This window comes from Scomber japonicus, chromosome 7 (assembly GCF_027409825.1).
Source record: "Scomber japonicus isolate fScoJap1 chromosome 7, fScoJap1.pri, whole genome shotgun sequence".
NCBI classification, from domain to species: Eukaryota; Metazoa; Chordata; class Actinopteri; order Scombriformes; family Scombridae; genus Scomber; species Scomber japonicus.
The window spans coordinates 26368139-26379741 of NC_070584.1; positions in this window are offsets into that span (position 1 = coordinate 26368139).

The following is an 11603-nucleotide window of genomic DNA, read 5'->3' on the forward strand; positions in this document are numbered from 1 at the left end:
CGCAGATATCCCTACACCTTACACATATTTTGATTACACTGAAATAAAGGAATGCATGCGAAGGCCATCAGTCGGAGTAAGAAGGTCATGTTATTGTGTACAACCTGCAGCATTGTCACTGTGCACAGTAGCAAGAGACATGTAGGAATTGCAATCTTTCACTTTTATGTTGCATAAAGAGAGTTTGTATTTATCCTTTGTAGTCACGCAGCAGTCATGAGTGGAGGGCTTGCAGTTAGAGGCAGGCTGTGCACACGCTGAATGCTAATGGTGTGCTTTGGCCAGTGACCATGAAAGTAACTTTATCTTACTCAAAATGTCAGTTGAAAAGGATTTATCTCAAGCGCTCAAGCAAGGATCTTAACCCTACCAAGGCCTTGTATTAAGAGCCGTCAACCATTATATTACACATATATCCAGACATAGTGTTGGGGTTGGACATTTTTGACATATCATGTAATGCAAGACAACGACACACACGGCAGCGTGATGAAGCTTTGACTATCTGACTAAGAGGTCATTTACAGTTAATTATTAGATTTTTAGACAGACAAAAGGTAATCATCGGAGGTATTAAGAATGATTTTTAGTTATACACAGACAGTAACCACAGTTAAATGTTATCTGTAATACTAGAGAACAGACATGAACACATATAATATATAAAACTGTAACCCCTGGACGTCAAAGCATTTCAACCCAAGACTATAATGGTGGATAACAATATTTAAAATGTAATGGTTTCAACCAAAAAGGAGAAAGTCAGCCTCAGTTGGCATCGTACAACAATACCCCATTTTGCATTGTTCTACTTGTTGTCGATGTTTATCTTGGCAGTCGCCCACTGAGACAAATTGCTGGTGTTTAAAATTCAGATAGACCATTCTCTCAAAGTGCAGACAATTTTGACAAAAATACAAGAGGTGTTTGTTATCTCGCCTGTAGGCATAAATCACAAATCTGCTTTATGAAGTGCTACAGTACTTCTCTCATACTGTGATACAGTATCATGTCTTGTACTATCATGATTTTTTGTTGTACAAAAAAGTACACAGCATCTAGAGTTTCTCATCAAATAGATGCATGGAGAATCAGAAGTTTCATCCTGCAAAAATGTGTTCTATTGTTACATTTCACTCATTCCTTTCACTCATTTCCCCCTTTTCCTCCTACACCAAGCTCGGATGCTCTTATATCTGTTTTATTAACACTTTGATTCATCCTCTATTTCATGGCTGGTTTTCAGTTATCATTCACTGCAGGATGGTCAGAGGCACCTTGACCAGAAAGTATAAAGCTGCTCTTTATCACTACCTTCATTATGGTAGACCCATTTTACCATGAATTCTTAGTTGTATTGTAAAGCCCAGTTTTCATTTTATTCTCACATTCATTTGATTTGCTCCTCAGCAGATTGGAGTTAAATAGTCTTAACATCTACACACAACATTAACAGTCATCGCCTGTAATGAGCAACATCAATAGTCATTGATTATAACATGAATTAAACCATTTATGATAGAGATTTATGCTAGTACTTTTTTATTTTCCAGTGTTTCAAGATACACAGAGAGAAATATATATAATATATAATATATCATATCGTTTTACTTCTTTCCAGGATTATTCCAAAGAAAGTAATCCAAAGTAAGTCAAACACTAATATCAGATATACACCAGATAGACAGAAGTCTGGGGATTTCTGTGATGACAACCACTGTTGATTTGAGATTTAATCAGTCTCTTTCAGTGGCTTATCCTCCTAGTCCTCAAAAGCAGAAACTGACTGATCCCCATGAAAGTGACTTTCGCTGTATTCTGATGAAAATCAATGTTTACGATTTGTATACTGCCCTTAAATCCTCCATCCTCTGTGTGGTCAGATTCCCACTATGAGACGTCTTCAAAAGGCAAAACACTATCATTTCCATCTCTGTCATTATAATTGCTTGAACCAGACAGAAATGCAGTTCCATTGAATTCATATTGCACTGTCACTCCTCATCTCAGAATGACAGCAGATTGAAAATAAGTTGGATTCTCTCTCTCAAGCTCCTCTCTAAAAGTTATTCCTGGCTGCTGGAGTTTGGGACGAAAAAAGAATGCATTCATGAATGTCTGGGTCTAAGTTGGATGAGTGGTTTACCTCCTATGCCATTCAATCAGTTTCAAGAGATATGGTGATTTGGCAAGTAAACAATAGATAACCGGGAATACAATTATAGGTTATTTTCTTGTCCTGATTTGTTCTGTTTTGAGTAGCTGCTCGTTCCCTTTCCCTCCATCAAATCAACCGTGACATGAATGCTGAAGATTAGGCCGACAGTATGTGTATGTGTTGTGTGCCAGGACCTCCTCTGCCACACACAGAGCTATTACTCCCTCCATGGCCTCGGTTGAGTATCATCAGGCCTGACACCAAGGTTTTTATGATAGGCATTTTAATATTATGTGTGCTACCTTGAAACGCTACAATTCAGATTGGTATAATTGACATATAATTGGCATGTTTTGACACTCCGAGAATGTTTATATGTAAGATGTTTTTTTTCTCTTTTTCTCTGTTTTTCAAACCAGCAGAATACAAAAGCATAGTCTTCTTGTCTCCAGCCTTGAGGCAAAAACTGGCTTAATTTGTCATTGCATGCTGAGACCTTTGGCTTTTACAAAGTATACACTTTAGCTCTGAGGGATAATGTGTAATTTAGCCTTATTGCTTTTACCACACAGTCAAGAGTAGGTAGAACTGAGGAATGGCATTCCTGGTCTTCCCTTGGAGTTTCTGATTGTACTTACATTTTTTGGCCGGTTCTGGTATGGTAAAGGGCATGCAATCATTGATCTGCCACTAGGACCATACTGCAGTTTTGTCTGATTAGTGTGTGAGATACTTCTCTTTGATTTTGTTTCTTTGACTAAAACAAGTAGTCCATAAATGGAATATGTAGTCTGTAGAGACCTGACAAAAAATATTTACGATGACGATATTTGTGAGATTTTGTGTCTGATAATGAGATGATATTAAGCTTTACCCAAAATGCTATTATGACATTACTTACCCTCAAATTAAGCCAATAGATCAGTTGGTGGCAAGTCAGGGAATACAAGGTGCATTTGTGAAAAGATAATAACTTGTCCAAGCACCAAAGTAATTTTCCTTGTATTAATATAATGAACTCTGGCCAGATGAATTGGTGTTTCATAATTCAGTCTATAGAATTAAACACACCTTCACGCAGTCAAATGTTTTATCCCGGCATGATTCACAACCTCCTTTAGCCCAGCCTCTGCCTGATACCCAGAGACCAGCTGTGCAGCCAAGATGCTGAATGAGAATAACTGATCAGGGTGAAAAAGAGACATGAGGATATGCTATGATGAGCAACAAATCACAAGCAATTCACTACAGAAAAGCCCACTGTTTTAATCTAAAACATTAAACACTCATACATAAAGAACATACTGTGGGGCTGGTGTAGTGGGGAAACGACAGTAGTCAATAGATAGACATCATGTAATTCTTATAATTGGGGGAGAAATTAATTTATGCATTAACTACAGGCAAATCACAAGAGACATAATTTTTTAATCAAGGGTTCTCCAGATGGTCTCCTTTTTGGCATTTTGTGCAGATTCTCTGGCTGTAAAATCAGTCCGCTCTTCATAGAAAATCTATTATGAGGCTGTATTCAATGAGAAAATCCCTGGATCTAGCAACCAGTACCAGCAGTGGAATTGTAAACAGTAAGTTTTTTGTGAATTTCCTGTTCTACGCCACCATTCCCCATCTCTCCTCTTGAATCTTTTAGTCAAAGCATTTTACAGTGCCATTGGTGGAAACAATCTATGGTCTAGAGTCTGGAGTCTTGTCTTTATGAAGTTTCTGCATTTGCAGAGTTGCAAGTGAAGTTTAAAATATGTAAAATAAATCAGTCGTTTCATGACCTTCCTACTAACATTTCATTACTAAACTGCACTGGTCTGATGTGTTTGACACGTGAGGCCTGTGTGAGCCTCTCGGTGCCTTTTTATTGTATGCTAATGGTGTACTCTTCTTCTGAAGCTGGGTCTGATAAGAGGTCCTTTAAATCAATAATGGAAATGCAAGCTGGCCACTGCCAGTGAGTTGCATACAACATGCACACACTAGAAGAACCACTTTTCCTTGATAAAAAAAGAACCTGTGGTTTATCAAGATAAGAATTCTTAAGGTGCAGTAGCAGCCCCTAGAGGCTGCAGTGCATATCACAACCTACAATATTAAATGAACATGATGATTTTGCTGCTTCTACTTTCATAATAACTTACCTGGAATTGATACATGTTTCACATGTTCACCAACAAGTGGCAAAATTGTGTTTTAACATCAATTTTTGTGAAATAGACAATCTGTCCTTGTGGCTTTTTCGATTCCTTTTATCTAATCTAATATTATTATCCTGAAGTAATGTTAAGATCATTAAAACATATTTTATGTGATCATATATCATGTGCCCACCATCTTCCTCCTCTAATACTTTAGATGAGCTGTAACATAACTACACAGGGGGAGAAAAAAATAGGCTTCATAAGGTTGCATGGTTAGCTTTCATGGGAGTGCTTGACTTTCCAGCCAATCAGTGTGTTATTCCCCCATATGGCCAGGTGTTCTATCACCCTACTGAGGCATTTTATGCATCAGCACTTCTCTGTGACTTTTTAATTTGCTTTCCTCTCATTCTCTGTTTTTCCCTTGTCTAAATGAACTGAAAATTGCATACTTGCATTGAGGTGTATCCTGGTGTATCCCAGACTAGGACATTGTACAAAATAACACCCACTCTCTCTGTCTCAATAGTAAGCTATTGTACTCTGTGTCTGTTGCTTTTCCTCACTGTCACTGTGTGCCTTTCTGCTTTCTTTTGTCACAAACAAACAGATTTTTGGTAAATGTGTTTTTTTACTGAGGGCTTTACATTATCGGAGATTGGTTTATTGGTCATGTATAGTGAAAATGTACCGTTCAATAACATTTAAATATAACACAAATTATACAAATACTACAGATATCATCATATATTATGTATCAAATACAACAATGTTCTTATGCATTTTTGTATAAAAGTCTCGAGGACAGTTACTGTAGCATATTACACAAAAATAAAATGATGTATAAAAACCCAGTTTAAAAAGAAGAAACAATGCATTTATTACTTTTAACAAAACTTCTATCATTCAACATGGACTTTATGTCAATACAATATACAACATTGGTCTATGCTATAACATGGATCTATCAGCTTGTGATACAGGTATTATTTTGTTATAAATGCCCCACAGGTAACACCAGTCTGACCAAACTTGGTGTATTCTTTTAAGATGAACGTTTAACAGGTGGTTAAAGAAGCACAGACTGCGTTGGCTGCTGCACTACAACAGTAGAGGTCATCCCTGTTAGAAAACATCTGTGTGTTGAGCTTTTGAGATTTAATCAAAGAGGTCTCTTGGTGTACTCTAATCAAACGTTTAGATGCACATTTGCATCTTCCTCCACTCCTCACTTCCTTCCTTGCTTTCCTCACTCCTGCTCTGACTTCCTATAACTCTCCCTCTTTCTGCCATCTCTGCGTCCTTCCTCTATCCTGACACTGATTAGAAGTGAAGAGACAAATTAATTTGGAGTTGGGAGGGGGGGCACCAGGTTGCCAGCTTTCTCTGATGGAGGACATCCACAGAATTTTTAAGGGAAATGCGACGTCAACTTCCACCAGCGCTAAAGGGGCAGGGTGCGTGTGTGTGTTAGTGTGCAAGTGAAAGTGTGGGTAGGAGCAGCTCGGGGCCCATGCATAATCACCTTATTATATCCCAGTGAATGGAATAGTGAATTGATCTGATTAGAGTTTGGAGGAGAAGAGAAGGCAAGGGGAGAGGCCTCGCATGTAGAGCAGCTCCCACTGAAAGAGGACGAAAGAGGAGTGGCAGGGGAAGGAAGAGCAGGACTGGGCAGAGAGAAGAAGAAGGAAGGAAGGAAGGAAGGAAGGAAGGAAGAAAGGAGAGAAAGGGAGAATGAGAGAGGGAGAAGAGGAAAAGAAATAAGTCACAATAAGCAAAGGAGGAAGGAGACAAGAAAGAGCAAGAGGAGGCAATCATACAGAGAGCAAAACAAGTATATTTGTTTTAATTGCATTTTTTATAATTTTATTAATTGTATTTTTTATTAGTAATATCACTTTATTTTGTCCACAGCCATCACCAGCCAAATGATGAGGCCAATGAGAAAGTGGTTGATAAAATAATCTCATTTTAAGGACCAATTAGGAGCTGTTGATCATATCACACATTCATGCTCAGGAGATGGAGATGCCCAGGTGAATAATAAGTCAAGAATCAAAGCTGAGGAAGAATTAGTTGGAACTGGGGAATAAATTGTGTGGTCCGATAAAGCTCCAAAAGCTTCAAAATGCTACTAAATGTACTTTGAGTGTTTGATCAACTGCTGTTGTAAAGGTTAAGAATGAACTGTGAAATACAATCATTAAGTGAATTAAGATGCAGTTCTTCTGATTACAGTTGAACACTGGTTCTAAAACAGATTTATACTTCATGTGGGACACTTATCTCCCTGAATACAAAGTCAGTTTCAGTCAAGTTTTTTCTAATAAGAAGAAGGATTCTCCATACATAACTTTCATTGTTCTGTTAAAGTATTTGGTGCAATCAAGACAAGTGTTGATGGTTATATCATTTAGCTGAGTGTGCTGTGTTTGTGGCAGTTTGTTCACCTAACTTAAGTAGCTTCATAATTAGAAAGAAAATGTCATATTCCACAGTGGCTTACAGCAGTATATATGCAGTATGCAGCATCTGCTTGCTCCACCTCTTCATTAAAGCTACATGATGTTCACTTTGAGTGAAATATTCAAACACAAGACCAGATCCAGTTTGCAGCACCACTCTACCACATTTATTCCACATAATTTGATTCACTTTTCTCTAAAACTCAGCCTGACATGTTCAGTATTTTTGAAAATGTTTGGATCTCCACTAGAATTTAGAGTTCTGTGTTTGAATGCACGGCTTGAGTTTGTACTAACTAGCTCATGACTCTGTCAGTGAGATTTAAGAGGTCAACAGTAGTTAATGGGCACACTGACTCACGCAGACACCTGAACACAGAAAGACAGAGCTGGTAAGAAGAATATGATCTTATTCTGTCTTATTTTGGCTCCCTGGAGTTGTTGAACTCTAGACAATGGTGTGCCTGTAAAAATAAACTTACAGACAATACTTCAGACAGTTGCATTACCACACGGCCACTTCTTCTTCCTACCCGCTTAACATTTTAACCTTTAACTTTTATCCTCTTTTCCCTCTGAAAACTCTGGTTTAACCTCAGACAAGTGTGTGCGCTCACACAACACACACATCACCCAGTCAGCGATTCTCTAGGAGGCACGGCAGTAGATCATAATTAGAGCCAATCAAAAAGAAGCGTACAGCCTGTTACTTTTTGCCAACCAGCCAGTTAGTCCATCTGGCCATACTTAGGCCTTCTGTGCTCCGCTAACTCTCTCACAACAGCCTAATAGGTCGTTTTTATTGATGGGGAATAACTTGAATGAATGTCCTGGCAGCAAATTTGACACACACACATAGGTACCTGACACTCCACATGAACACTAATTGGAAAGTGTGTGTGCTTTTCTTTGTGTTTTCCACTCTGCACTCTTCATTCTCAGTCATTTGGTGTTTCTGCCATCAGTAGCCTAGTTTCTACCATTAATATTGTATATGCATGAGGTGTTTATTGCAGATCAGAATGAAATATGAATCTAATACTGTACGTGGAGCACTAATTGACAGTGTGAATTATGGGAGATGACAGATGACATTCTCTTTTTACGTGCACCTCTCATTTATCCCTCCTTTTGTCCCCTCCTTGCCTTTTTTCTGTATTTGTTTTCACCCTCTCTGTGCCTCTCTTTGTCTCTGTCCTGTCACTCTCTCCTTGCCCTCTCTTCTGCGTCCCATCTCTCCTCCTTTCAGCATGTTCCTCCCTCTAAATAATTGCCTTCCTCACTGACTCATTGTTCACTCATTTATCTCCACTCACCCTGTCCTTCTGATTACCACTCTGCAAATCTCCATCCCTACGTGTCATACCTACAGCCTCTTGCACCTTCTCTATTCTATTGTTGTGTGGCTTCCAGACTTTACAGGTAAAACATTTTGAATTATGTCCATTCAGCTGTTTTTATGTAATATTCATTCATTTTTATGTGATTATTACATATAACCTGAAGAGATGTATTGTTATATAATTGTATGTTTTGTAAAATGTAGACATTTGCATTGCATATAGAATCATTACTGGCATAGCAATAAAACTACCTGCCAATCCTCACAATAATAGAGTTATAATTACCTTATTCTTCAGACATACAGACATTTGAAATCTTACTCGTAATCGTACTATTTCCATCTTCACTTTTGATTCAAATAGATGTCATTTCACAATTTCACTTTTCTACATAAAGTGTATCTAGCTAATACATGATAAGGTATTTTCTATCTATAATTAAAACCAAATGTGTATCACCTATTGTGCATGCTTTTAAAATGTGTGCAGCTTACTTACAAGAATATTACTGACTAAATAAATGGCATTATTTTGGTATCATTTAATAAACACAACAATAAACAATAAATCTTCCTGTGAGCACATAGACATGCTCAAATCACCTAAGGTTTAGCACTGTTGTTTTTTTAGACTCTTCACATCCCCAATGTACTCAAACAGGCGTCCTTACTTATGTGACTAGACCACCTAAGGATTATTTGGTCAGGTACAGACTTGATTGGCATCTTCTTGGCTGCCCTGTTAGTTCTGTTGCCCCTCGGGCAGTGTGAGAAAATTTACACCTTGATTACCTTCATTACATCATTCCTATTAGTTTTTTTAAGTTTGGAGAACTCACATTTTCATGATATTCCTATCTTCAACCCAAGCAGAGGACTATTTATGCAGGATAACAGAGAACACCTTAGTGCACAGTTCCTTTAAAATAACAAGGTACTGTCACTTTACTTAGTAGCCTAACCTGTTGCGTGGACAGAAAACTTTAAATAATGTGTCTGCTTTTCAGCCACTTTTTAGCCAATTAAAGTGACACAATGTGGTAATTACGCTATATATTTATTCAGCAGCATTCAGGGCTGTTCAGCTACTAATGTAGCAGTGTATGAAAAAAATGGCACAGTATTTAAACTGGAAATGAGCTCTCCAGTGTTCCATTGTTGTTTGACTTGGCCAATAATAGAGGGTTTGCCTCTATTTTGTTTACTGACAGACACACAGAGTTTAACAATGTTATGTGAGTCCCTTTGGAAGTTATCCCTTTTTGGTATGAATCAGGGAAAAGTTAGAAAAGTGAATATTTTCTGCACTGTTACATGACCAACCTTTGGAATTCGTCCATATCATTTATAAGACAGTGAATGTGAGGATGGGCTTTTTCGCTAAAGAAGCAGACACAATGGTGTCAAATAACACACCAAGTTCTGTTCTTACAAGTTCTGTAAAACACACCAGACAGAAAAGGACAAATCCACAGTACTTAATATACTTTTTTATGTGTTTTAAAGGAGGACTTCAGCTGCTTCACGCTATGTGCATCAAATGCCAAGAGATGTTCCAAAAAGTGCAAATGAACATTAATCTGTTGCAGAAAATACATATCTGTAATTATCAGTTCTAGGCGAATGCTAGACAGTGCCAGCTGTGGTGCTAATGAAAAAAACAATTTTCTTCAGATAAGTGACCCTGACTTAGAAATACTGGAACTCCATATGAAGATAGAGAGAGCCATTTGATAAAAAAAGAAGACTAAATTAGTTATTTTCAGTCTATATGTATGTGAATACCTTTTAACAAAAAAGAAAAGAAAAAAATGAAGTGTTCTTATTTTAACCTAAAATGACTAGAACTTTTGTTCTTTAGTCACCAGCCACATTTCTCAGCCTGAAACATATTGACATGAGCTCTGTTCATGCTGCAGGTCAGCATCATGAAGAAGGACACAGAGGATCGAAACAAGGAGACAAGATGAAGCTGAGCAGCAAAATATCAGACAGTCTCTGGAGAGGAGTACCAGACTCTGCAAAAAAAAAAAAAAATCACTGAGGCAGATGAGGCATTTATGTGACAAAGTTTCTGAACTTTTAGTATTACCTACCTGGACACCTGCATGGTGTACAACGCCTGTAAAGTGCAGTGTCACTGTTAAGGTGACACTTATTTTCTTTTTTTCTTGAGAAAGAATCATAATCAAAGGAATGATAATCAAGGTCATTTTCTAACTCTTATCTGTTTGATGAAGTTGCTTGAGATGCAAGCCATCATTTCTGAAACAGATAACTGGAAAGAAGGATCTCATCTCATCTCATTGGATCATCTCATCATCAATCACATTTGCACAAGCCTTCCTAAATTCTCCATAAAGTTTTCTCCTTGTTTGTGCTCAATGAGCCACAGTCACATACATCACAGTGGGCAAGGTGACTGAGCTGCAGTCTGGATCAGGAATGATCACACTGACTCATCTCACAAAAACAAAGACATGCACACAGAAGTGGGGGAAAAAATGCTCTTTTCGGAGGTGCACCTTCTTACATTTGTCATGGATCAAGAAAGAGTGCACATGCTTAATCTTTAGTGGCCAAATACTGTATGTTCCAAATGGCATCTGTGGTGTGATAGTGAAAAAGAATATCTGACTTCATGGGATTTTTTTTTTTAAAGAGAGAGAGACAAAAAAAAAAAAAAAAACACTGAAAAGGTTAAAATTGATTCTGGCATCAAGAAGTCCATTTAATCAACCTCTTTAAGCAATGTGATGGTGTTGTGCAGACTCCTTGCTCGATACATCTCATTAATATTGTCCTAAAACTTTACCCATTCATCACAAGCTTTGTCGAAATCAGATCCTGTGTAACAAAGCTTGCTACTGTCTGTCTCAGCAGTGTGTGTGACAGTCTGGCATTTGCCCTCCCAGGAAAGAGCACGGCCATATTTCATCACCACCACAGTACAGTCCAACTGATGGACAGAAATTTACATCCTGTCTGCGGTCCCTGTGTGTCTGTGGTTTCCTTTGTAAGCCGGAGAGGGTAGAGGGTGGTGTGAGGGGTCATTGATAAGTTGTTTTTTTGTGTAAATGTCACAGATGCTGACTATGATAAGATTAGCTCAACAGTGAGGCTCTGTATCTCAGAACTAATTAGACAAAAAAAAAAACACATTTGACTTTCTGTTTTGAATACGAAGAGGTGTTTTTGTGTGTGTGTGAGTGTGTGTGAGTGTCTGTTTGTGTGAGTGTTTATGAGTGTGTTAGTGTGTTTGTACATTTATCACCCATTCATGAATAAAGATTTGCTTGGAGTGCAGCAGCTGCTGCTCACATGCTCTGTTGTCAGATTGGTTTGTGGCTCTCTCTAATTATAATCCATTTGAACAGTACTGCTTACATTTCAATTTCATTTGATCATAGCACTGGATTTGTACCTGCCGAGAGCTGTGCTGGTAAAACAGAAGTGATAATAATTCTCTTTCATGCCATATCAAA